Source organism: Alligator mississippiensis, chromosome 11, assembly GCF_030867095.1.
Source record: "Alligator mississippiensis isolate rAllMis1 chromosome 11, rAllMis1, whole genome shotgun sequence".
NCBI classification, from domain to species: Eukaryota; Metazoa; Chordata; order Crocodylia; family Alligatoridae; genus Alligator; species Alligator mississippiensis.
In genome coordinates this window covers 70,112,473-70,137,619 of record NC_081834.1, presented here as the reverse complement: position 1 = coordinate 70,137,619, position 25,147 = coordinate 70,112,473, and the positions used below count along the sequence as shown (strand labels likewise).

General features: G+C 43.0%; 1 long non-coding RNA gene across 1 annotated transcript; it reads right to left on the bottom strand.

Annotated features, from left to right (window-relative positions):
• LOC132244227 (uncharacterized) lies at positions 1–19,811 on the bottom strand. The gene is made up of 3 exons (XR_009455806.1): positions 19,655–19,811; positions 2,473–2,882; positions 1–219 (listed from the first exon to the last, which is right to left on the bottom strand). It is a non-coding gene; the product is annotated as an uncharacterized LOC132244227 (long non-coding RNA).
• Positions 19,812–25,147: the final 5,336 nt, after the last annotated feature.

The window sequence follows — 25,147 nt, the reverse complement described above, 5'->3', positions numbered from 1 at the left end:
TTGATTGAAGTCTTGAACACCCAGGTAAAAGGTTTTATTGGACTTAGGCAAGCAATTCCAACAGACATTCAGAACCAGCTCTAGACTTTTTAATATGCTCCACTCATTGTAAAAAGGTTATTCATCCTGGAGATTTTATCACTTGAGACCTGCTCCCCCACGTTGTGCAACACAGTGCAGATCTTACAGGTCTCTCTCATCTATTGTCTTCTTTATGCCCTGAAAGAAAATGTATAGGATGAAAGGACAAAAGAGAGCCAAAAGAATACCTGTAAAATGAGCCTTGTGCTAAAAGGTAAAACATCTTTTCTATTGTACTGACTCCGATAAGACAAAAATAAGACTTTTTTTTTTTTTTTTTTTAAAGCATGTGCCATGTTGATTTAGACTTGAGGAATGTCAGGAACTCACTAAATGTGGTGCTGTGCAAGGCAAGAACTGCCTGGTTGTGGGCATCTATTAGCTTTCCCACATTGCACTATCATGATGAAGATCAGCAGCTGTGGTAGGGTAGCATGTGTAAATTTTTCCATGTTATTTTTAGCTGCGAGCCACATATCATATTCTGACAAGGTGTAATGCAACCAGACATGTCTTACAAACTCAGGGATAGAAATCAGGGTTTAAAAAAAAAAAAAAAAGGGCTAGCATAAATTGTGAAAGCTTTTCGGGAGCCAAAATCTCATCAGCAGAACAGCAGTTCTCTCTATGATAGAGTCCAGTTTTGGCCAATACAGGCAAGGCGGCATAACCATTTTACAAATGAGCGCCTCATAATGCAGCAAAAAAAAAAAAAAAAAAAAAAAAAAAAAAAAATCAGCCCACAGATACACCCATGCTCCAGCTCTAAGGAGCTCCAATCCCAATTCCTCTCATTTCAATCAGATAAAGTTGGAATGAGTCCTACACTCTTGTCACATCAGGTTTACACATGTAATTCCACTGAACACCATCTAAGTTTATACTGGTGAGGTGAGAGGAAAATCAAGTCCAGTATCTTCTAAGGCAAAACTAGATTTACAAATCTGGGGAGAACATACGCATTTCCCTAGAGGAACTGAGTTTCAAGGTCTGGCATGATGCTGGAGAGAGGCCTGCTTCCTCTGCAATACAATTTGTACTAAAGGATCATTAATAACAACAAGGAAAACAAATATACAAAAATAATATTATATTTTTTCAAAAAACAATGATAATTAGCTTATTTCAGAAATCCACAACCTTCTCATTCTTGAATTCAGCCTGTCTTTGCTTTTGACTATAGACACATTTTATGGGACACAAACTGGCCCAGCTCTGCTGGCATCCACTGAAGCCTAATGGCACAGCTTTATTAAAACCATTTTATACCCCACTGAAAATCAGGCTTGTATCTCTATCCATCTATCAGTGGTGTTTCTGAGCCACGGCAGCCCTCACCATTTTATGAATACATCCAGAAATTAAGGTTCAGTTTGGGATCCCCCTAGCGACCTCTGCTCCTCAGCCTCTCCCATCTTTGGCTGTTTGGCAATATATTTGGCGTAATTTAAAAAGCATCATCCCATTCATTGGACAAAATCCTGCATATTATACAGATTCCTAGATGATAATACGTTAGCACACTTTAGTGACTGAGACCAATTTTAAATTACATAGCCCACTACTGTACATTTAACATTTTGAGGAAAACACTGCCAATAAAGACTGAAAAGTCCAAATCAAACAATAAGCTCCTCAGTAGCCTTTCCCCCCACCTACAAACAGTAAATCATTTCATGTTAGTAGTTTTAAGCCATAAAAATGCAAATAAGGCATTCTGTGCTGAAACTTGATGGCTATTGAGAACTATACCTCCGTGAAACTTAATTTGTAAAGAACATGGATTGCCAAGAGGGCTTGCAATATAAAAATAGACAACAGTAAGTAATTTAGAGCTTATTGGTAGTCTTGCATCTTCAATCTAACTGGAGCTTATTTTTTTTTCTCAATGTGTGGCACCTAAGATAGGAAGCTATTTGCGGGATATTGAAGTGCAAGTGGAAGTGTTGTTGCAATACATCTCAGGAGTTCAACTATGGTATACTTTAATCTTTACTTTTCATTTGTTTTAACATTTATTACAGCAGGGTATGATCAGGCATTAGGAAGGCAACATTTAGTATTTTCCAAGAACCTAAGCAAACCTGAGCAAAGAGCACTTGCACTGCAATAATCCCCAATAATACCTTTGGCAATTCTGAGATACACTGGAAATAATCACTCTCTGTTCACATACAACGTCAGAAACAAAAAGAGCTTCAGCACGTCCTTATCACTGGGAGATGGGTCACCGAGTCCTGGAAGCAGCACTACCACAACCTATTTTTATGATGCTTATCGGGCTCCTGATTTTCACAACGTAAATAAACATTTACATTGATGCAAAGTTAACAGGGATCATTTGAAGCTGCTGGATGATAGTAATTAAAACACTGAGATCCCAGAACTTACCCAGAATAGAGGCGGTTTTGGGTATTCTTCAATCCACTGAGCCCAATGCCACAAACCGGTGATAAAAGAAGTATTAGCTTGTTGACACCTCCCTCTTCCCACAAGATTTTGCTGTTCTCACTGAAGTAGGTGGTGTGGCTTCTTTGGGAAGTGATGGCAGAGAGTGTTCCTTCTTATCCTCCATCTTCAGGAAGAAATTAAAATGGTGCTATTGAGAGCTTATGTGGTTTTATCCAGCTCTCTTCCATTAAAGCCTGTCAGTCAATCACACTTTTTGTGCTATCAATGTCAATTAGACGTTGACATGGTTTTCTGTAAGAGAACTCAGTCTATTGGGAGAAAAAGGCTATGTATTGCTTCCCGATGATCAGGATCCAGTGTTTTGTACTGCATGCTCTTCCAAGCAAAAACTGCAATAGAAATGCTGGTTAAAAAAAGGATCCTCTCAAGCTGGGATGGTTAAGATACATCAACTTCTGCAACTCATGCCATGAAAGGGAATGATGCAACAGCCCAAATGACAACCTGACTGGGACAGGTGCCACCACAAGCCCACAGCAAGGCTCTGCCTTGTACTTCTGGATCTGTGCTGGGATGCATTAACTGCTCAGTCTTGGTTACATAAAGCAGATTGTTCATAACACCTAAGAATAAAATCAGAGAACTTTTTCACCCATCAATTCAAAATTCAAATGAATCACCACTAAAAAAAGTGCAAAGTGTTTTAGACAGTTAATGCACCAAATGAATGCGTAGACAACTGCTTATTAGCCTCAGTGCCATTTAAAATATAAGACAGATAAAGAACAGCAGGCTAAATGCTTCGGCAGTCCGATGCATTCCAGCTCAGAACTAATTAGCCGGTGTCAAGATGCAACCAGAGTTTTTTCCTGCTAGGAATTATTAAAACAGTAGTTCTTCTCGGCACGTCTAGATGTATTGAAAGAGACATGGATATTCATAGAACAACTTCTGAAATTTCATGTTTGTGCATTCTTATTTACTAACTGCTTCCATAGCTATCAAAACTATTAATGCCAGTCTTGGCAGTTTTCCCCTAAAACAGCAGGCCCCCATCCATAAGACCTTCTTTCTCCATCAGAGCAACACCAACCTGCTTTTGCCACTGCAGAGAGGCAACCCGAAAGTCTGTATAGAATATAGCCATACTTTCTGCTGGTTGTCATGACCCTAATAAAAGCCAGCTGAACCCTGTTAAGGCAGTGGAACCGACTACCTGGGGAAGTTGGGGAAACTGCTTCATTGGAAGTTTTCAAGGGAAGGCTGGATAAGCATTGGTCAGAGAAGATTTAGGAGCAACACTCAGGCAGGGAGGTTGGGTCGGGTAACTCCAGAGTAACTTTCAGCCCTATTTTTCTTTTAATTGTTCCTTTCACTGAGCACAGTAGAAAACCCACTAGTGGTTTGAAGAGGCCTATGACAGTCTTTGAAGACTCACTTGATGGCAGCCACTAACCACTTCCAGCATATCAGTGGTTGGTTATGGCTATCATCGAGTGATTTTATGTAAACACAATATTTGCCAAAAGTGCAGGAAATATACTTGTGGGTATGAGTCTGCCACTCTCCCATTTATAAAGGGCATTTGATGCATAGAGTACTGTGCATCAGATCTGGAATTCTCTTTTTACTTTCTGCTTCTATTCACTGAAAGTTAGGTACCATATTAAAAAGGTACCACAAAAAAAACAAACATTTTGTTGGGCCTTTTGCTGGTGCAGCCACCTTACATTTACGTTAGATTACATTTATGTCCTCTGTAGGTTTTATAAAGCAATCACCAAAGATAATTAAAGCCATATTCCCCTCCAACTGATTTTAAAACTAGGTCATCATGTTGATTTAAATAACTGAAATTATGCCTGTGAACATTTAATGAAAATAATAACAGCAAGTTAGTAACATATAAGCAAAGACAACGTATTGCTTCATTCCTATCTCATTTGATATTTTTTTATTCCCATTTACAAAGAACATTTCTGAAGTTGTAATTGGAGTGTGTCCCCCCTCCCCTCTCTTTTATTTTAAGATTAAAAAGAATAAGAGGCTCCAGTCATAAAACCTGAACAATCGAAAGAAGGCAGGATTCACAGTTTGACTCAGTAAAAACCCATAATATGCATTTAATTCCTACTTATCCTGCAGAGGATACAAGAAATACACTCTACTTTCCCTCAGTCTGAAATCTCTCCTGGTGAGGTAACCAGCATTTAAAACACTAAATCTGCCTACAGTCCCAGAAGAAACTATCATAGAAATAATAGAAATTAAGGGTTGCAAGGGACGACGAAAGATCAAGCCCAGGCCCTGCTCTGGGCAGGAATACTGCTGAGATCAACCGATCCCAGCAAGCCCAGTCTCCCCTTGAAGACTTGCACGGCTGGGGACGGCACCACCTCCGTGGGCAGTCTACTCCAGATTCTGGTCACTCGTACCACAAATTAGTTTTTCCTTGCTGTCACGGGACGGGGTCCTTAAGGATGGCCGCGTTCTCCTAAGGCCCCTTGACCATGCCAATTTGGCCAGATGGGCACCCTCAGCTCTCTCTCGCCACACCTTTGATGAGAAATACGAAAATAGGGAGCCTGCCTTTAAGTCCTCTGGGACACGGTCTGATGGACTTACTGAACCCCGTGGGTTCCCGGACCCCTTGCTTCACAATTGGTGTTTGGGGGCATCTTAGCCTTATGGGCTGTACGCGTGGCTCCAACCAGCCCTTTACCACACCCCAAGCCTCACAGATGGCACTGGCATTGTCTTGCCTCGGACTCATTGTAATTCGGCCCCTTGCCCTCACTGGGCTCTCCGCAGCCCTGTCTCTGAGCCCTCTCTGGCGCCGGGGTCTCTACTCTGTAGTGGGCCCCAATGAGGCCTCCTCCTTCCCGGACTAGCCTCACCCAAACCACCGGCCTAATAAAACTTCAAACAAAACATAAGCCCCGGGGCTATAACTTAACATAGGCTACCGACGGTGTGCTCTGCCCCGTTCCATTGCCCGGAGCAGAGGCGAGTCAGGCCTCTTTCCCTTCTCACCTCAGAGGGCTCCTTCCCCCTCAGCTGCCAGCAGAGTCCTGCCTCTCTTCGTGTCAGCCTGGGGTTACCTGGGCCCATGGCCCCGCCCCTCCCGCCAGCCAACCAGGTGCAGGTGCGGACTAATTCCCGCCTTAGCCGGTTGCCATGGCCACCTGCCCCTGGGCTCCCGCCTGGCTCTTCGGGCTCTCCCCAGGCAGGTCCTGCTCTTCTAGGAGCAGGCACCTGAGTGCCCTGCCACACTCGCTTCCTACCTGAAACCACCATCTACCAGTTTATGGCCATTGCTCCTTGTCCTCTCTGGAGGTACCCTGCTGATCAGTTTTCCTCCCAGCTCCCAAGATTCACCCCTTACATACTTATAATCAGCCGCCAAGTCCCTCCTCCTTCAGTCTTCTCTGCCCCAGGCTGAACAGTCCCAGAGCCAAAGGCATAGTTGCATTACAGCTACTATAATGCATAAGAGGCAGTGAGGTATACAGCATGAAACAAAGTTCAGTCTTCTGGGATGTATTTTCTGACTCTGCCAATGACTCACAGTACGACTGCCTCTCACTCACCAAACCACAGTACCCTGCCCCCCTGGGCCATGATGGTGCCCTTCACTCCTCCCCCACAGCCCCCCTTTCCCTGTCCCTGCTGGTGCCCGTCACTCCTGACAGCCATCAGAGGGCTTAAAAAGAGTGCAAACGTGACCGGGGAAACCCAGATATATGGTAATCCTATCTTGGTGGCACATACACACTTGAGCACAAGTTTTAGACAGACAGACAGATTAAGCCATTTAGGATATTATAATTGATGTTAACAGAAGCAATAGTGCTAGGTTAGTTACAAACAGGGAATTAAATGATGCTCTTTGCTTAGAATCTGTGCACAGGACAAGAGACAACAGGAAGATATAGATGAGAGAATAAAAGGCAACACTGAGACCATATTGGACAGCACAATAGACAGCACAGTTCAAACACAAGATGCCTAAATCGTTATCAAGCTGGTTGTAGGCAGTGCAGCAAAATAATTATTCATTATAACTCTGGGTACTCATGGGCAACCAAAACACTTCTCCTTGTCCTTACAACATCAGATAAATCACTCCTCAGGTTCAAACTTCTCTGACCCCCTGAAAACAAAGTAAACTTCCATCATTGGTTAGTAGGGAAAAAAAGTAACCCAAGAACCACCATTAGATTTGTTACCATTGTGAAACTCTCAGAACTTATGCTATATCCAAATATAGGGCTTTTGGGGGGAAAGGTATATACATCCACGTAAGAAAATCTATTCAGTAACAGAAGCACATTAAATGAGTGAGGATTCTTATTCTTGCTAAACTTGGAGATTTATCTGAGTTTTCTCAAGAAGAGCTAATTATGCACAAATAAAGTATGGATGCTTCCAGTCACATCAAGCATCTAGTCATCTGTCATAGCCAAGGAAGCACATTCAGATCCGCACATCTTCTGCTCCCTTAAAATGCAAGTCAGGCAATTGCTTTTGTTCCAGCTGCTGAGCCATTTAATAGACCTTTACATGATCTTCACACAAAACAACGATTGCTCTGTTTGCCAACAACAGTGACAGTGCCACCAAGTTTGAACAGGGAACATAAGTGTTGAATTGAGTGCCCTCAGGACTTCTTCACCATGAGCACCAATTCTAGTCTTGTGTGACACGTGCCATTGCCTTGTGCAGCGTTTCAAGGAAAGCACTGACTTTCAGTGGGGAAGAAGAGCTATTATTTTTTCCTGTTGGTTTTCTATTAGTAGCAAGATATACTTGCTTCTCCTCCATTCAAAGATTTTAAGGAAATAATTAATTGGAACATGGTTTGCTCACGTGTTTGTCCATCTCTGTAGGCCATGTTTAAATGTTGACTGTCGAGTGGCACAAAATTTAAGGATTTGTATGAAGTTTTGTAAAAGATTATTTACATAATCTGTTCCTTGGAGCGGACACAGAGAGACTACTTCAGAGATTGTAAATCAGCACGGCTTCACTGAAGTTGAGGGGAGCGGTAGGGGATGGGGCTGACTTATAACATCTGAGGATCTGGTCCTCCTTTGAGGAGGAGCCAGGATGCTACAAAAGCTTACAAGTAATAATCAACTTCTTTCTACCTGCAAACCCCCAATTTAATCTTCCTTCTTTGTTCCTAACAAATAACTTCAAATTATGTTTTTATCTTTTCCAACCCATGTTTCTTTCTTTGGTGGTGGTGAGCAGGGGGGAGATAGGGGAGGGAAGGTATGTGTTTGTACATACGTAGAAACAAATATATGAATAGTCTTATATCAGCACACATGGGGAACAGGCTGTTTTCCCCAATGTATGCCATATGTTTAGCAGAGTCCTCATCAACCCACTTATATTCAACAGATGTGAGAATCAAGGTCTCTACTCTCGTTCAAATCAACAGGATCTGGTGCTGTCACAATGGCTTTCCAGGGTTGCAAGATGGTGAGGTCAGAGACTCAAGAGACTTGAATTATACTCCTGGATGTACACTGATTTGTTGGGCAACCCGCAGCTAGACCACCCTGTCTTGAAAAAGTATGTGCAAAACACTAACTTCCTTGGTAAAGCACTGTCATGGATAGATGAAAAGATCCCTGCACTCCCATTAGAACAAGCACAAGTCTGATCCAGTATGGACAGTCATATGTTCCTGTGTCCTTGGGGGAAGTGAAGAGCAACAAGGGGTAAAATTAAGGTTGCTGCAGCCATAGCATCAGTTATAATGTACCTAGCGTTTATTCACCTGGTAAAAATACATAGCAGCACTAATTGCTATAAATATTAAATGGAACAGTTTCCATTTAATCTCATCAAGGTCAAGTAAAATTTCCATGCAATATAACATTTTCTACAAACTAAACTGAAGCTCTATTTTTTTTTTTAATTGGCAATTTAGAGATAAACCCATGGACCAAATAATAATCTCTTTTATACACATCTAAACTAAAGCTGACTGGATGCTACTAGCCACAGGGAAGCATGCACACATACTATTTGTTCCAGGAGAAGTATTCAAGGGGAATTACAATTATTGACAGGCTCTGATGCTTGCAGTGTGTTGCTACTGTGTGTCTATTGCATTGCATCAGCATCCTGAACTGAGCCATGTACCCTTAGGGGAGCTTGCGATGAAAGGGGTTAGTAAATGGGCAAATGGCCGATTCTCATGCAGGCTACCATCAGGACCCCAGTCCATTCTGTGAACAGTGATGAGCCAAGGCAATCACCCAAACATCTCAGTAGAGAAATTATGGTGCACTTCTGACGTTGTGACTGCAGAAACAAACAGCTGTATCTAGAAAATTGCTGTGGATAACAATGTTTTGTGTCACCAATCAATGTCGACTTTGAGAATGGGGCAAATGGGTAGATATAGCCTCACAATGGGACATGTGGCCCACTGTTTTCTGCCGGGCAGAAGCCAAACTGCTAGCAGCTAGGGCAGACTTCTGATGGGCAATGTAGTCCAATATGTCAAGAGCCAATCAAGCACCAGGAGTATTACATGCTATTTCTGACTCCACTACATACAGACTTTGGGCCAATCCTGTCATCTCCATGTGCTTTCATCCCTTGTCTCTCCCTGTAGAACATGTCCCAAAACGTGGTTACATAAGAGACTTAAATCCTGGCATTTGCTAATATTTACATGCTTGACTGTGCAACCATAATAACCTGTGCGCGCGAATGTGCACGTGCGCACACACACACACACACACACACACGCACGCAGACAGGTCTGTGTCCAAGAGAAAGACCACGAATGCAACGTGGGATATCCAAACACTAAACCTTCTTAGCTTTGTCATTCGGAAATCACTTCCCTTCAGGCCTGCCTTCTATACCAGAGCAGATTTCTGTCTCCACATGACCTGTCTATGAATAAATCATGGGAGCAGATTCATGTCTAATCATCCCAGGGTATTATTGCTCTTTTGTAAAATGATCTGCTATACAGAGTAATAAAAAAAAAAAAAGTTGCAAACCTACATTGTACTCATTAGGCTGAGTCAATACAATACACTTCAAGGTTACAAAATGCTCTTTAATATAATATAACCTCATGTTTTAATGAGTCTCTATTGATAAAGGAGTTTTGTTTTATTGGTTTTCTTGCACTGAAATGCAGCTCTACTGCCATACCGCTGCAGCTTGCACTTGGAGACATATCACAATTACAAGGCTCTGCTCCTTGAGGACCCATTTAAAGCCCATTTTAGTGAAGGGAAAGTCTCCCACTGACTCAATTGACTTTTGACGTAGCATCTGAATTTTGGCTCTAAGGAGATCACTACCAGAGGCAGCTTTATGGGTTTGTGTGTAACGTACAGTCAGTCAACTTGGGCTCCCACCTAGGATTTTACCTTAACCTATCCCTGCCATCTGCAGAAGAAAAAAATAAAATCCATATTTTTTTTTGATGGTGCTTTATGTACAGCTTAGCTAGCACAGCGGAGAGCCAAATCTAACATGTTTGCTAAGGCTGGAAATACAGAAACAGTGAGGACAGTGCAATAGTTTTGCAGTGGGAATGTTCCTAGCTAGGTAAGTTAAACTGTAATAAACATAATCTAGTCATGATACAAAGCAACCAAATTCTTTCACACTACTGCATAATGATCCCCAGGCCCCTTTGATAGTGTCTTCTTGATGGTCCCTAAAACAACAGTATTGCCCTCTATCCCTGTGAAAAAGAGATCCCTTTGCATGGCAACTTCAGCCTGGAGTGGTAGATTTAACTCTTGGCAAAAGTTCAATCCATTTAATTAGTAGCTAATCATACTCAGGACCTAAAAAGACCTACTCTTGCTGGAAAAAGACTCTCTTTAGAGAAGCGTTGCAAACTCTACTGTATGTGCCTTCTAAACTAGACCATAGAAAGCACTTGGGCATGTTTCTGACTTAAATTGACAGAAGGATGAAGTAGATTGTCCTTTTCCATCTCTTACGACTGCCTTTCCCTTTACGTTAAGTGCATAAAATTAACAATGAAAACACAATTGCCAACTAGAAAGACATTAGTCAATTGTTCTAATTAATACCTGGCAGGCTAATGGTAATTAATTGGTGACTGATTATACAGCTCTTAGGTGTCAAGTCAGTTACTAAATGCTGCATTTAATGCATGAAAAAGGAGTGACTTGTACCTCTATAGCTGATGGTATGGCAAATTGGTTACATATTAATTGGATTGTTTTGCAGTGCCAAGTGAATTCATGTCACCTTCCACTCTCATCACAGCCTTTGAACTGCATGGCAGACTATTTTGCCATCCAGAAATAAAAGCCTTTGTGAATCTGGAGGGGAAATAAAGTGCTCTGACCTTCATGAGGATGAACCCAAGACTTTTCAAGTGTCTTCAGGAAAAGCTAGAAAGAGATAGCCTCACTGACACCTAGAAGAGCAAGCTGCTTAGTGATTAAGGTGCTCAGCTGGGAGGTAGGAAACTAAAAATCCTGAAGGAGGAGGAACAAACACTTGAACGTTCATCTCCAGGAGCTGATCCCTGGACAAACCCAGAACAAATACCCTTGTCATGGATCCCAAAGAACTGCGCATCTAGAGTAAACTCAAACCAATGTTGGCAAAAAGGTAGGGCTATTCTCTCCTTTTTAGCCATTGGGAACCTAGAGCGAGAGAGACACGGAGACTGAGCACTTCCAAGTCATTGACTCTCCTCATTTCTAACTAAGATCAGTGAAAACTACCTGTGCTCAACACTTGGAAAAAAAAAAATCAAGTCACAAGTGACAGTCAAACAGCTTATGGCAGAGCAAGAAACTTAATCTCCTTCTCTTGATGCCCAAAAGCAGTGTTGGACCAATAAAACCACCATCCTTCCTTTCTCTTGGCCATAAAAGAAAACTATTCCAGGGGGCCCTACGATCTGTCTCTTGTAAAGGTAAAGGAGTTTAAACAACATAAAGTGGCTAAACAAGACATGGTTCATTAAATGTCAATAATTTAACACACCAAATGGTTTGTTCTTAAAAAACAAACAAACAAACAAGAAAACCCAAAAAAGTAATTTTGTTATTTGACCTTTCATGATCATACAGTGGATCTGGCATACAAATCAGACCATTCTTCACTTCAGTGTGGATCTGGTATTATTCCACATCACTAGGAAATAATGCAATCATGTAAAAATTAAAATGTAAATATAAAAATCTATTTAAAAACATGTTGGAAATTAGATTCCAACATTTTTTTAAATATTTTAAAAATCCCAGCATTTCTTGCCAGAATATGAATGGGAATTTTTCAAAAAATAACCATTTTACAGCAAATTACAAGAATATTTGTTTTTATTCAGAATGAAAACAAATTTCAAAACATCATAACTTCTTCCGAAACCAACTCTGTGATTTCGAAAACCTAACCTATTTTGTCTCAGGTAAGAGACATCACACCTAAAATTAGAGGCAGTAAAGCATCAGTTATAAAATTGGTCAAAAATTATCTGACAAAATATTTTTCCATCATAAAATGTCATGTCATTGAAATAAAAGCTTTCTACAAGAATGTGGTAATTTTAACAACCTTTCATTTAAGAACTTGTAAGGAGGGATTTTGATGATGCCAACATGTCCCACTTCTGCTTTATCAGACTGGAGTGTTTCCATTTCTTGTTCTGAAATGGCTTTTCACTCCCTGCCATGCTCTTCCCCCACACAAACTATAATTTGGTCTCCTAAATAACCAGTCTGATTTTCCAAGTATTAAGTACTCAGCAGTTCCCATTGACAAACGTGTTTGCCATTTTTGAAAATCAGAATGAGGACAAGTGAGCCAAAGACAAATCTGTTACTACAAACACTAGACATAAAGGAGTGCAAGCTGGGAAAGAGTTAAAGCACAGATTTTCTGACTTCCTTGCAGCCATGTTGTCCCTAACCCTAACTCCATTTCCACTAAGAAATACAATCCTCCATTAATTCAACTACTGGTGAATTTTTCAGATGATAATCAGACTGGCACTGGCTTCACTTTATGGCTCTGTTATCAATGTTTTGGATGAACTAAGGCAAGATACTTCACTTGCCCATGCCTTGGCTCCTCACCTTTGCCCCTTCTCCCTTACTTGTTCAATTCAGGTTGATGCCTATAACATCAATTTATTCTTAAGGAAGTTTGCATGTGGCACTCAGCAACAGGTGGGGCCACGGTGTCAGTTGGGATAACCACACACTACCATCAAACAAATGGTCACACCTTCATTAGAAAACAAGAACAGCAGCAAAAACCCTGGAGATTTTAAACAACCCACTGTGATTCACAGCTAACTTTAAAAAGCAGCAGATTTTGTCTGTAATTTTCTTCTTCTTTAGGCCAAGTTCAAGCAGTCTGTAAAACTTGTCTCTCTTTCTGTGTCTATTGAAAAAAAAAAAAATCTGATCACAGTTAAGGGATTTCCTCCTGCAGACTGGGGGGAAAAACCTACCTGATCTTGAGCTCTGTTGAAATAAAAAAAAAATTGTTTTTTGCTCGTGGGTCTCGGAAGAGATTAGCTCAACTCAGTGGAGAGTTTTGTAGGGGGGGGGAAGAAAAAAAAATCACATTTAAGCGTTAAAATATGTTCCTTTTCTTTTTGGATCACAAAGTCTCTCTTGCCTATTGACTGGTCCTGCTCCTTGATGCAACCAGTGACTGCCACACATACAACAGAGGTAGCTCCCAAGAAGTCCTATACATCTTCTCAGATCTAAGCAGATGCAGCAAATAAAGAGTGGCGTCAAATGCTAACATACAAACGTAGCTGTACACTGTCTTTCAAAGTGGATGCTTTCATTCTTGGAGAAATGGCAGACTGGTTGTACTAAATGGTCCCGGTCTCTGTTAACTTGTAGAAGATGTGGGGCAGACAAAACAGAAAGAGCCTCCCTGGCTGAATTACCCATGTGTTTTACTCCTAGATCTGAGTGTAAATTTTCCAGCAGAAAAGTTCATGCCTTTTCCAGCTTCTCTGTGTGTGTGTGTGTGTGTGTGTGTGTGTGTGTGTGTGTGTGTGTGTGTGTGTGTGTGTGTGTGTGTGTGGTGATGGTTTTTGTCCCTACCCTTTCCTCTTCTACAATTCCCCCACCCTATTTCCCTCTCTCTATTTAGCTAGTGGAAAAGGATTTTTTTTTTAAATGCACAATTTGTTAAATGTTAACACTTCTAAGTTTCAAGAAAGGTTAACCCACTGTAGTTAATAACCAGATCATGAACAACTTGAGGGGCCCTCCATGCTGACAAATCACAGAACTATTTAATTTCTTCTGGACCAGGTTGATTATTTTTTTGTCAAAATTTGTAATTTCAAAGTTTCCCTCCCACCCCAAAAATTCAATGGCAACTTTTGAAGAAAATATCAACCTATCTGACAGTTAGCTTGCATCTTTGCGTCCTCGTCTGGTGCTGACAAGGGAGGCATTTAAAGCAAAACATTGCCTCATTCCTGCTGGAGAGACCCATGCACCTTGTGGAAAGTAGATTTACAGAAACTAATTCCTTTTGCATAAACACTAAAATTACATTGTTCATAGAGGAGCCTGCTGTATTCCCATAAAACCAGCTCGGCAATTTTTAAAACCCCTGGGGAAAATGCCAGCATTCAATGAAAAATTAAAATAGTGTCAGCAACCGTTTTAAAACCACCGTGTGCCTTCAGTAACCCAGCGTATTTATCAATTTTAGAACCCATGTCAGTATTAACAAATGTTAACATCAGCATGACATCAACAATTTTAAAGGGGAGGGACACGTGCAGGAGAAAGGACTTGCTGCTGGAGTGACATGAAATTTATCTACTGGCTTTCCCCCCTCCCCCGCCAGTGGAAAAAAAAATAGATCCTTTTCATAAGAAAAAAAACATTCTAAGTAAAATGCTGGACGAAACATTCACTGTAATGAATCATAGCTGAGGATTAGGGAAAAAAAAGAAAAATTGATAAATTGGATGGAAATGGCTATGTGCCTTCAGGGATGCTCAGGAATATAGTTTCACTATGGTATTTTTATTTTCTCCACTTAAAGACTGCTTCACACATGGCCACCATCTGTTCTTATTTACTCATGGCCCTCCTCAAGGAAGGACTGACCCCCCCCCCCCAGCTGTCTTGCAGACCTCCAAAATGAACCTCAGTCTATCATTGGAAAAGGGTCTAGATGCACAAATACAACTGCTGGGCCTTATAGGCTCATAGCAGGTAGGGTCGGAAGGGAACTAAGCAGATCATTAAGTCCAACCCCCTGCCACGAGCAGGAAAGAGTACTGGGGTCAAATGACCCTGGCTAGGTGGCTGTCTAGTAGCCTCCTTTTGAAGACCCCCAGGGTAGAGGCGAGCACCACTTCCTTTGGGTGTTGGTTCCAGCTCCTTGAAAACAGGAGTCTGAAAACTTCTGTCCATGTAGCTACAGTTTACAACAGGCAAGATGCATCAAACGCACTGGCAACACCAACCAACAACCACATCTGCTAACTGCACATCTGGCCCAGCTGCTTTGGGGGTTGGGTTTGCAGCTATATCTTAAGTTGCATTTGCGTGAAAAATTTCAAAAGGAAAATCTCTTCTGAGGCAGGAGTATTTAGTGAAGAGTAAACGTGAAGTGTCTCTGACAGGAAGATGCATGATTTGCACAGTCCTTGGCCTGGATATGATGTTCAATGCCAATCCAAAATTTTTGAATTCTAATTCCCAGGAGTTTTAAGGTGAGTCTCAAGATGTCCCACCACACTTAGCCCGATTCAGCAACATGCTTAAATGTGAGTGTGTACTTAGCAGGCTTTGCTAATTTATGGCTTTAAAAAACAGCCTGGGTTAGACCCTGTCAGAATACTTAATGAAATACAGCTTTGCCTGACCAGCAAAAAAAGGCTATGCAACTGAGGGTGTGACTGCAGCATAGACAGAGTTACAGAGACAGGGACAGTTTTATATCTAGATCACTGAAATACCAATACTAGAGAAATGGTATCTTTGACCTTCAGCACGGACTAGCAAGAGGAGTAAATGTCCTCAATATATTTGAATGTATTTGTCTTCAGCATACTAAACACACATTACTGCTTACTCTCTTTTGACAGGGATTCTTTAAGAACCCATAATAATGATGGTGGTAATACTAACCCTCCCTGTCTTGACAGGTAAAAATCAATAGGAAGTAAACTATAAAGTTGTTTTTTTTAAACAAAGCTGTTTCTTACTTTTGTTGCTCATAAGTTTGAAAGCAACTACACAATATCTCAAGACTCAAGAAAAAAAAAAAATCAATCATTTTACGTTGCCCTAAACAAGGAGCTTTAAACTTTCTCTGCATCCTTCAGCAGCTGCGCTGTCTGGCAGTCATCCATACCAGTAGCTCAGGTGAACTTCATATGGTGACAGCCCTTGAATGAAACTTCCAAGTGATACTTGAGACACCCGGCTCCTGTCCTTTAGCCCCAAATCATGCTTTGACCGCAGATCTTAATTCATCACGTTCCACTGAGATGCTGCAATGATTCTTTTGCTGATCTTTACAGTGGGGATTTGTCTAGTTCAGCATCCTGGCTGGACACTGATAATCTATAACCAATGATTTATTTATGCCAGTGATTAATTTTATGGGGAGATTATAACATTTTGCAGACTGATCTTCTAGTTTATACCTTGGACCCACATACATAATTACTGCGGGTGCTCACTTAAGCCCTGCCAGTAAGTTTTAACTAATGATAGACTGATGGAATCACAAGCCTGATCCATTAGCTCCCAATTTCCATGCATCCACTACATAAGGGGTATTCTGACCACCCGTGGGTGCATTTAAAAGGATACCATGCACAAGACGTCACATATGCCATAAGGCCATACCCAAAGCTTACTCAAAACCTTACTGAAGGTCACTACTCAAAAAAAAACAAAAAAAAAACAAAAACAAAAAAACAACAACCAATCAACCACTTCTGAAACCTCTGAATCTCACTCCTTCCTGCTGGACCTGTTGCACTTGGTATGTATAAATTATTTGGGCACATCTCTTGCCATAACTAATATGAGAGACCACAATACCCTATGGGAATGTGAGCAGTTGATTGACAGCTCCCAAAAGACATGACAGAGGGCTTTGAGAATCCAAAAATTCATTTTTAGAGTTCAGTCTCTCCCCCCCCCCCCCAAAATGACAAACTTTGTCACAGAAAGGAAACTATTTTCCAGCCAGTTCTGTAAATCACCACACTACCCTCATTTTGCCTCCTCAAACAAGCAACCAGTTTTAACTGCTGTGCGTTGATCTAGTGCACATCTTGTCCATTATCTCTTAGCTGCTCATTTATGAATGAAAGTATTTTAAGGCCCCTCTTCCTCCTCCCCATCCGGATCCCCAACCCTCAAAAAAACTAACAAACACATAATTAACTTTGCTCTTTGGTCCAACTGCAAGACTGAGTGTGAGGTTTACAAGGTAAATTCTTTAAAAACATAGGATTTTAATAGAAACTTGGACACCACCTTTGCTAATGTGAATGGCACTGCTACTCTTTTCAACAAGAAGTAGCACTGATCTAGTAGGGCTGTGTGAAGTTTTGGGTGGTGATTCAATTCGGAGGAGATTCAGCCCAATTCCTGGAAGTCCTGGAATCCAAAAGATTTCCTTAGGGACTCAGATAGCTGCCACAAGACTACAGCAGATTTAAGCAGCACCTTAAATGCTTTGCTAAAAGGAGGTGGGATGATCCCTGTGCTCACTATTCATTACATGTTGAAGTGCTGTGCTGTAGCTGGGGGACACAAAGAACAGGGAAATGAGATCTGCGTAGAGATTGGCCACAGTGGGTTTTGCAGCAGGGTCTCTGTGCCTCCATTTAGGTTTTTCATTGTCCTTCTTAAGGGTCCAGTTATACATAGAGATTTGTACAGGAAAGCAAGGATTTGAAAAATCAACTTCATGGCTTGAAAGTGGCTTGTTTTTTGGAAAAACAACAGTCATTCAACAAAACACACTAAGAGTTTTACACGTTCTGCTGTAAACATAAAGCCTTCCCCAATAAAGCGGTCAATATACTCATAGCTGAATAGTTTGCCTTATATTGCATCTTAAAACTTTCAAAGCAGCAGATTCTCCACTCCAGAAAAACCAACACTTCACACTCACTCGCGCACATGCTTATCCTGAATTCAGGTCATACAGAGGAACGGAAAGTGTTTGCAAAATTGGGCCCAAGGCTCACCAGTGAACTCAGAGGGAAAAAAAAAATAATTATCCTGGTGTCAGACCTCTCCTTCAAGGCTTGGTGAACCCCAGGAGACCCACATTACTATGGCAGAGAAGGGGAAGTTTGCACATCCTATACTAGATCACCAGCCCCAGACCCTGATTACATTCAGCAGACTAAATATTGAACATATGAATATATATATTTTAAATCAAGGCATTCTTTTATTGTTGCAGTCTCTAAGAAACCCAGAGACCTGAGGTAATAGGTGCTGTCAAGTTAAGGAATTTAAGTTGCTATCCACAGGGCTTGCAGCCTGATCTCATGCTATCAAGTACTGAAGCTAAGATTGCAATCTACCCACCCGGTAATATTAAATTGGATAAACTTCCACTGCAGGCAGCTTAATATACAGCTTGAAGGTGACAACAGCTAGTCACAACACATACCAAAAGTCACCTGTAGGGAGAATTTGTTTAAAAGATTAAAATCTCCTTCCCAGCCTTTCCCCTCCCATCTGAAACTGTACAGGCAAATCTGAAGTCCACCACATTTGACTAGGTTATTTTAATCATCATCTTTGGTTGGCTCCCTTTTCCAATCTGACCTGGAAAATAGCAAGCAAGGTTTGACAGCCTGTCTGTACCAGTATAAGGGGCCAAGTGAAATGGTTTCACGGGGGACTCCAGATTGCTATATACCCTGGCTGGCTCTTCCATGAAATGTCCAGGAGAATCACAGTTATCAAATCTCTCAGGGGGCCTTGCCAAAACAGCACTGGTAAGGGAATAAAGCTACCACAAAGTGATGTCAAGACTTCCAATCTCTCTGTTGAGGTTAATATGGCCAGAAGAAGGTTACTTTAAACTTACTTGCAAAAAGCAATTTCCCATTTTCTTTCCCCTTTGTTTTCCAACAGGTTCTACTGTTACAAAAGCATCTCTACTTAACACACAGCATCAATGATTAATGTGTGGTAACCAGGTTTAATGCACAGCAGAAATGATGGATATAGAGTGGTAGCTTGCTTAACATAGTCCCAATACGTCATGTTAAAGGTGGACTGTTGTGCCAAATCAAAACAGAGAACAGAAAGCATTTCTACAGAAGTTAATTTACTGGTCTGGTTGGTGTTTCTTGGCTTCCCTCATCTACCATGGGGGATATTTAAAAATAAATTGATCAGGGTTGTGACTGAAGTGGTAGGACTGTCCCATTGCCCAACCCCATTTCCAGATAATGCAACCACCGAGGGAATTACAGGCTAATTCCTTTTGATTCATTCGTGATTGTGTCAGCAGCCTGGAGGTCCAGAATGAGCGAAGGAAGAGCCATAGGAAGAATACTTGAGTTGAATTTTATTCTGCTTCAAGAGGCTTTGCAAATAATAAGCAAGAAGGGGATAACAGTGTGGCTCAGTCAACATGACAGATCAGTACTGCAAGCAACAGCCGAATTAACACAACTTTAACAACAAATGCAGTTTCTAGTTTCCTCAGGGCCATGATAAATAACAACAAAAAATGTGGCATGGAGAGGGGTTGCAAAAAGGAGCTCTCAGCTTTTGTTCATCTGTTTAACAAGTACGTTTGGGTTCATTGTCTGCAAACCCCACGCTGAGCCTGGGATAAAGCATTTGCCCTGATGGAAGTGTCGGCAGGTTTACAAGTAATTAAATGGTTATGGATCCACTTAGTATGCTAGTAAAGAGCGAATGAATTCAGTTCAGATGAGAAAACAGGAACGAGTCCTAAATCACTTTGCTTGGAGATGTGCTGCAAAATATTATTGCTATTTTACTCTGAAACAAAAAAAAATCTTTGGTCGTAACCAGAGTCTGAAGCACTTGCATAGTGCTTTCCTGATGGACTGCAGTAAACTGAAGTGGTAGCCTGTCAAGAAAATAGTACTAATAGAAATACAATTTCTAACCTGGTCTGTTTTGACAAAATGGTGAGAGACTTAATCTTGAGAGGGGCTTCTTCCTTCCACTGATCACCTTTTTCCAGGGGCAGGGCAGCCAGCCGGCCTGTGGTCACAGAACTACACTGGGATGCTGAGGAGCAGATGTTAGGGAGCATCTCATCGAGACCCCACCCCTGTTTAGAAATATGGAAAAGGAATTGTGGTCATAACCCTGACACCTCTTTGTGCTCCTCCTCTTCCTCCTCCTCACCCCCTCCTAGGTTTTTGTGCAAGGCAGCAATCCCCAAATCACTGATAATGTTACCTTGACACCAGTGACCCTAGAGAAGTACAGCACTTCAGTGGTGTGAAGTTCGGGGAGCAGATTCAAATTCCAAAAGCCAAATTTCAGAGCAGAAAAGAAACACTTGACTGCCAGCCAGAATGGGCTGAATTTCATGCACATTGATGCCTCAGGAGGAATGGAATAAATCTCATCCCTTTGCTTCTTCTGGTTTGGATCAAAGCGTAACAAAGTTGAATAGTCACGATTCAAACTAAACAGCAGCAGTTCAGCCCAAGAGCCAGCTCCACTTTCTGACATGCAACCAATGAACGTAATATAAATGTGCAGGAAAGTCTCAACTTGCCCTGTGGACTGGAAAAAACTGCTGACAACCAAGCCCAAATGCCTAAGCAGTGAGGGACTGGTTGGAAGTCCATTCTCACCAAGAACCGATGCTTCAGTGATTTAACTGAAGCCAAGATGCTCCAAATGAATCTTTACCTTTGCAGAAAGCTCACATGTTGAGAGGATAGTGGGTAAGTCACTGGGCTGAGTCCCAGAAAATCTGGGCTACTATATTATACTAGACAAGTTACTTCTTCTCTGCTTTCTAGCTTTTCTGTAATTTTTTTTTTAATTTTTTTTTTTTTTTAATCTTGATGGTAAGACTGTCTTATTTCCAGTATGAATTTCAGTTCAACTTGCTGTACCTTTCCCTGCTAGGTAGCCAGTGTGACTCTATAAAATAGTGACAAGTCCAAGTCAATCAATTTACTGGTCTGTTTATTCCTTATTCTTTTCAGTCTGATCCAAGCTGAGACGGATCTTAACACAGCCAAGGGGCATGCACCTCCAGTTAATATTCAGACGGCAGGAACTGTTTGTATCAGTTTGGAGTGCACAAGAGGTAGATATTCAGGGCTAGGGGCAGACATGCAAAAAGCCAGAGCCTGAATTGATTCAGTCTTTCCAGGTTAGACTAACCTGCAGAGCGTGAACCAGTTTGCAAGTGGATAGATATTCGGAACATGCCTGTGGTGGGTCAAGCCAGACACCACGGGGTGCTAGAGCAGCCCTCCCTTTCTGAGCTGAGCTGAGGGGCAGGAAGGGCTTATGGCCAGGCCCCGGCAGGCCCACCTTTGCAGCTCCCTTATAGTATGGAGCACTCCGGGCATGCAGGGCTGCCTGGCCCCAGAGGAAAGCTCTGTGTGGAGCTGCAGGCACGGCGCAGAGCCATGACAGAGGCAGCCAGCACTGTGCTGGGGGCAAGAAGCACAGCCCCATGCAGCCAGCAGGGGCAGCCAGCACTGTCCTGGGGGCAAGGAGTGCAGCCCCATGCAGCCTGCCCGGCTGCTTCTATCCCTGTGGCTCTGCACTCTGCCTGCAGCTCCACACTCGCAGAGGGGAAGCCCAGTGCTGGACTCTGCAGGGAAGCAGGGGCTGGGGCTCCCTCCACTCACAGCAGACTGCGGGACCTGCACAGCAGGGAGCAGGGCAAGCAGCTGGCTCCTGTGTGGGGCTGGAGCTGCAGGCTCAGGGAGCAGAGCCATGCGCATAAGGCAGGCTCCACTCCCTCCCCCCATGCAGCGTTGGCTGGTGTCATGCACGAGTGTTCTCACCTCCCCACCTGCTGCTAGGCAGCGGGGGCTGCACACCAGGGGGGAGGGTGTGGGGGTCCCTACACCCTCCCTTGCACCCCACACACCCACACCCTGCCCAGCTGAGCTCCTCGCTCCAGCTGCCCTTCTGGGAGGAGGAGGAGAAGGGGGAAGAGTATACCTCCACTGCTCGGGCCTGTAGGGGGGCTGTTAGGAAAGCTAAGGCAGACATAGAGCTAGGACTAGTGTCCAAGATCAAAGATAATTAAAAGTCCATTTTCAAATATATAGAGAGGATGAAGAAGGCACCGGAAAACGTGGGGCACCTGCAAGATGCTCTGGGCAATCTGGTTGTTGTGCCAGAGGAGAAGGCAGACCTCTAACAAATTTTTCACCTCCATTTTCTTGTGCAGGAAGTGGGACTCCCCCACCGTGATTCAAGATGGACTCAAAGGGAAAGCCTCAAGACCTAAGGTTGAGGAGGACCAAGTTAGAGTGCTTCTGGAGGGGCTGGACGTGTTCAAGTCAGCAGGTCCAGATGCTCTCCACCCCAGTGTGTTGAGGGAGCTAGCAGGGGTTATTGCAGGGCCCTTGGCACAGCTTTACAAGTGCTCATGGTGCTCGGGCCAGGTGCCTGATGATTGGAAGATAGCCAATGTGGTCACCATCTTTAAAAAAGGGAGGAGGGAGGACCTGGGCAACTATAGGCCCATCAGTCTTACCTCAATCCTGGGGAAACTCTTTGAGAAGATCATCAAGGAGCACATCTGTGATAGGCTGGCATCGGGGATGATGCTGAAGGGCAGCCAGCACGATTTCATTAGGGAGGGATCATGTCAAACCTGATTGCCATTTACGATCAGGTCACAAAAGCATTGAATGCAGGTGTCACCGTGGATGTAGTCTTTCTGGACTTCAGCAAGGCCTTTGACACTGTCAACCACCCCATCCTCATTAAAAAAAAAAAACTAGGCGACTGTGGCATTGATGCCTACATGGTCAGATGGATTGCCAATTGGCTGAAGGGTCGTACTCAGAGGGTGGTGGTGGACGGGTCATATTTGACCTGGGGGGAAGGGGGCAGCAGAGTCCCCCAGGGCTCAGTCCTTGGGCCAGCACTGTTCAATTTCTTTAGCAGTGATTTGGACAACGGGGTGAAAAGCAACCTGTTCAAATTTGCTGATGACATCAATATTTGGGGTGAGGTGGGCACACTAGTAGGGAGGGTAAGACTGCAGAAAGACCTGGATAGGTTGCAGGGGTGGGCAAACAAAAACAGGATGTGTTTCAACACTGACAAATGCAGGGTGCTGCACTTGGGCAGTAGTAACCGGCAGCACACTTATAAGATAGGAAACTCCCTTCTTGAGAGCACAGAGGCAGAAAGGGATCTTAGAGTCCCCATTGACTCCAAGATGAACATGGGCCGACAATGCCAGGTCACGGTCGGCAGGGTTAACCAGACCCTATCGTGCATCCACAGGTGCATCTCAAGTAGGGCCAAGGAGGTGATCCTCCCCCTCTACACAACACTGGTCAGGCCACAGCTGGAGTACTGTGCCCAGTAATGGGCACTCCACTTCAGGAGGGATGTGGACAACATTGAGAGGGTCCAGAGGAGGGCCACCCACATTATCTGGGGATAGCAGGGAAGACCCTATGATGAGAGGCTATGGGACCCGAACCTGTTCAGCCTTCACAAGAGAAGGCTGAGGGCGGACCTGGTGACTGTCTATAAACTCACTAGGGGGGAACAGAAGGGTTTGGGGGACACCTTGTTTCCCATAGCACCCCCTGGGATAACAAGGAGTAACAGCCACAAGTTGTTGGACAGTAGGTTTAGATTAGACATTCATAGGAACTACTTCACAGTTAGGGCAGCTAGGATTTGGAACCAACTTCCAAGGGACGTGGTGCTGGCTTCTACCCTAGGGGTCTTTAAGAAGCGGCTTGATGCCTACCTGGCTGGGGTCATTTGAGCCCAGTTTCCCTCCTGCCCAGGGACGGGGTTGGACTTGAAGATCTACAAGATCCCTTCTGACCCTACTTCTATGATTCTATGATCTAATCTGCAGAAATCCACAGCACCGCAGAGGCAATGGAGTCCAAATGCTGGAAAATGATATTTAGCAAAGCCAGTGTGGGAAAATGATATTTAGCAAAGTCCAAATGCAGGAAAATGATACTCAGGCAAAGCCAATGTGGGAAACTAAGTTACAGGTGGGGATTTGATATGGCTGGTCAGAAAAGTTGCATTGGGACATTTTTCTGTCGGAAAAAGTCAATGAACTGAGAGTGAAATTTTGCATGGGGATGTGTTAGTTTTGACAGAATCTGGTTAAAAAACATAAATTAAGAGTGCTCCTTGTAGAGCTGAATGTTTCCCTTTTCCACTGCAGTACAAGTTTTTAATTATTTTTTTTCTATAATTTGGAATGTCCCAGGGGAGCTGGGGTTGCAGGAGGGCCCCAGGCCAAAGAAGAGCCCCACTTACCTCCCACAGAGCCCGTAGAGCCAGAGGAGACGCGCGCGGTGAGACTGCCATTGCGGATGATTAGCTGCGCGTATATTCAGCTGCGGCCAAGCAGCGTGGGCAGGAGACGCTGCCCGGCGGAGATAATCTGTGTTTGATTTCAAGCTCCTAGCTGCCCGGGCTAGTGAAAAGAGAAGTGACCTGTAAATCATTCCCAAAGCAGTTGTAGATAAACTGTAAACTAATTTTTATCAGCATTATTGATGCATAGGGCATATTTTGCAAGGGATTTATATGCAACCCTGTCACCACTTTACACATCACCACATTTATAAATCACTGAACAAACAGTGGCATGTCCAATAAATACTTTATGAATGTTTGCCAACAATTTCTCTTACATAATGTGCTATCCATACATTGCAAATACTAAGTTCTTTATAAACTGCATTTTGCATACTATCTATTATGGCTCAGAAATGCACTCATTCTTTTGCCACCTAGACGAAATTTGTCAAAAGACTGTTGCATTTTACTTAGGGTTCAACGGTAGGCATCACCAGCTATTAAATAAACAGGTACTTTCATTCCTTTTCCTGCACCGCTTCTCAAGCTTAGCAGCAGCACCTCACTAGCCTCCTTACATCCCCGCTTAAAATGCTCCTTTATTGCCAAATACTTGATTTATCAAGTCTATCATCAGTGTCTATGGTACTGCCTCTTTGCACTCCTTCCCCTGGCTGGAGCCACCTGCTCTCTTTTGCATAGATAAAAGATCTTTGACGGCAGACACCATCTTCTTGTCCTGTTTTTGCACAGGCTGTTGAACAGGGGTCTGGTTCATGACTGGAGCTCCTAGGCAGAAAAAAATGCAACTAATAAATAAGGGTCTAATCACTCCAGGCTCAACTCATACTTTTTCCACTTCCAGCTGTAAAGCTCATGCCTCAGCTGTCTTGAGTCTTTGGCAGCTGGGGAATAGCTAGGGAATGATGCCCTGACATTGGGGCAGTCATAGTGACATCAATATTAAGGCCAGGAAAAACCATTATGATTGTCTACAGGGCAGAGAACTTCATCCCATAATTTCTGCATCAGCTGGGTTACCTCTAGTTTTGGCTTCACTAGAACTGGTCAGAAAACCTTTGATGGAACAAGAGTCC